The sequence below is a fragment of the Solanum pennellii genome, chromosome 1 (genome assembly GCF_001406875.1).
Source record: "Solanum pennellii chromosome 1, SPENNV200".
NCBI classification, from domain to species: domain Eukaryota; kingdom Viridiplantae; phylum Streptophyta; class Magnoliopsida; order Solanales; family Solanaceae; genus Solanum; species Solanum pennellii.
The window spans coordinates 42,714,135-42,717,507 of NC_028637.1; the positions used below are offsets into that span (position 1 = coordinate 42,714,135).

Sequence of the window (3,373 nt, forward strand, 5' to 3'; positions counted from 1 at the left end):
TTCCATCTGTAACGAGGTGGATGGCTTGATAATATTCCAATTGTAACGAGATGGATGCTGGATAATATTCTATCTGTAACGAGGTGGATGCTCGATAATATTCCAACTGTAATGAGGTGGATGCTCGATAATATTTCAACTGTAACGAGGTGGATGCTCGATAATATTCCATTTGTAACGAGGTGGATTCTCGATAATATTTCAACTGTAATGAGGTGGATGCTTGATAATATGCCATTATAATTCAAAAATAGGAACCTGAAATGGAAAAACAAATATACGAACCACTTATGGGGTGGATCGCCCAGCAAAACTATATAAGAAAGTCTTTGATTGGCCAATCAAAACATATAATCCACTTATGGAGTGGATAACCATCAAATTGGAATTTTGACTTTGACATTGTCAAGAAACATGTATACCTAAATTGCTACGCGACAAACATACTAAAAAACTAAATTGACGCATATGCACGTCGCGACTATAATTCTCTCTTTAAAAGACATAATTACCGAGGTGAATGACTTAATTTCTTCACATGAAAATTAAAGTCACTCTCGTCTTTCTTAACAAACTCAACAGTATTTGAGTTTGTTGCATTCATTTTAATCTTTATCAAAAACTTGTAACGATTTGATAACTTTGAATGCCATGGAGATATTGCGGTCACCAACATCTTTCTGATGTGATAGACTCGTTGATTTTCAATTGCAACACTTCTAAGATAGTGTCACTTTTGATCATCTTCATATTTAATGTCGATTTCACATACAATTCTAACTTCACTAAAAATATCACCTACAAAGCTCGACACCAAACGTTAGTATCGACAATGAAGTAAAGAATAAAAGTAAAGTTTGTATACATCCCCACTCTATTCAAATAGGGAGAAACATCGCGGTGATTTAAAAAATATTTAATTGAGTCAATTTTAATGAATTTTAAGAATAAACAAATTTTAAAAGAGTCGACACTGAATTTTAGAAAAAAAATAGAAAACCATTAACACTATGTTTGGATCATTGTTATACATTGTATTGTATTGTATCGTTACTGCACCTACAATGTTTGTTTTGGTTGTTACTTAAAATTAATTGTATTGTATTGTTAAATTTCATTGTTACGTAACAATGAAAATCCCAATTCTATGGAATAACCAATTTGATGTGTTGTTGTTATTAATTAATTTATTTTTTCAATTATATAATATTTCAAAATATTATTTTACCCTTTATCTTAATTATTTAAATCTAGTCAAATGTCCTACTCTAGAATAATTAGGATATTTTAGTAAATTTATAAATTATAATACAGTACGACACGATTAAGCCAAACAATTAAAATATTATTAACAACAACGAACAATACAATCTAGTCAAACCAAGTTGTATCTACCATATAATACAGTACAATATAGTACAATACAATACAATACATTATGAAACAATGAGTAAGAATGATCCAAACAAAGTATAAGTGATCCACGAAATCAAAAAATTTTAGATAAAGGGTTCAATTTATCTCGAAGGGATGGTGTTAGGCGCCCTTCGAAATCCACAATTGTGGGTCCAGATTGAATTCATTTTTTCAAATTGAGAAGGAAATAAAAATAATATACAAGTCTAATAAAATGCAACATACACAAATAATGAAAATAAAATAATAATATAACATACGACCTAAAATTTGCCTAACGTAGATAATATACATAATAATTAATAAAACAATATGATTCGAACTTCGTTCGAATGACTCCAATGGAAAAGCATCTTTGGGTACCTGTAAAGACATTTAGTAAAAGTGTTAGTAGTAAATAAATATGAATAAAAATAAATGAAATAAAAAACTAAGAATAAACTCGTCTTATTAACATGGAAGGCCTTAGAAATCGATGATGATTTCTTCATCAGCCAAATTTAAACAAGTATATAATATAAACTTAGCTAAATTTCCGTCTTTTACAATGTGGAGACCTCCAAAACTAACGGAGAAATTTTTTTATTGACAAATTTTAACTTGTAAAATGACAACTTAATAGAAACACAAAATATCTAAAATTAGTCCTCAACAAAACGAGCAACATAATCAATACTGATAACCACAAGAATAATAGTCATGAATCTAACAAGTAATATCAAACATAATAATAGGAACAATAACATTAATAGCGAATCCAATGAAAAGAAGAAAAAAAATGGAACAAAGCCACAAATAAGCATAATATTAACATAAATCAATTAAACAATGTCAATATAAGAATAATAGTCCACTGTAATCATTATAACATTTAAACTTAGCAACAATTCAAAAATAGATAGGAAGTAATATTTCATTAATAATATTTATTATAAGAAACCCAAAGGAAAGAAAAGTTGATAACTAATAAGACAAAAATCTTAATAATTAAAGCTAACAATAAAATAAACAAAGTGCAACCTTTAAAATATTATGAAAGATGACAGTAAGCAAAAATTACCAAAATAAATGAGTAAAAGCAAATAAAAATAGTAAAAATCAGCAACACATAAAACATAAACTATATTAGCAAATCATTTAAATAAATATGGCCTTATTAAAGAAATGAACCAAGTATACCGGAGAATTAGGAATCTGGCCAGATCTGGAGATTTATTGAGGTTGTCGGAGCTTGTATTCGCAAGCGCTTTATGTCGAAGCTGAGACACCTGCAAAACAACAAAATCGTGAAGGGAAAAGGGTCTGGTCTCGCCGGAAATGGTGTTGGGCTGCTGTCATTGTTGTGAGCTCCGAAGCTCGCCGTTCCCAGAGCTTGAAATCTCACTGGTTGTTGTTTGTTTGCAGCGGGTGAGAGCAAGAAACTGGCAGCAGTTTGGAGGCTTCTTGATAGTTGTTTTCGGTTACTGTTTCACCTGAAAAAGAAGAAAAAACTAAAGATTTTCGGTGGTTGCGTTGTGGGCCTGGTTTGGAAGCTCTTTGGGTTGGTTGTTGGTTGCTGAACTAGTGGTGTTTTGCTGGAGCAACGGTGGTTGTTGGGGTCTGAGTATAATGGAGAAGGGGGGGCCGTTTGTGGTGGGTGGTGACTGCCCATTCCGGCAGTTCATTAGCCGGAGAAGACAAAGCCTTTGAAGGCTATATTTTTTGGAAGACCAAATTTATTTTTCCTTTACTTTTTAATTGCCAAAATCTGATTATTTCCTACCACCCTTAGCTTTTGATCAAATTGTTTCTTAAATAGTGAATTATTAGTTATTGGGCTCAAATTATGACTTATATATTGTGGCCTAAACTTATATTCAAATCTTCCTATGCAAAATCCACTCGTAATATTTAAAATGATTTTTTTAGATTGAGTGAAATATAAAAATGAATAATAACGTATAGAATGAATATATAT

General features: G+C 30.8%; 1 long non-coding RNA gene across 1 annotated transcript; it reads right to left on the minus strand.

The window, feature by feature from the left end:
• Positions 1 to 1,480: 1,480 nt before the first annotated feature.
• LOC114075632 lies at positions 1,481 to 3,214 on the minus strand. The gene is made up of 2 exons (XR_003576024.1): positions 2,596 to 3,214; positions 1,481 to 1,779 (listed from the first exon to the last, which is right to left on the minus strand). It is a non-coding gene; the product is annotated as an uncharacterized LOC114075632 (long non-coding RNA).
• Between the last annotated feature and the right edge of the window lie 159 nt (positions 3,215 to 3,373).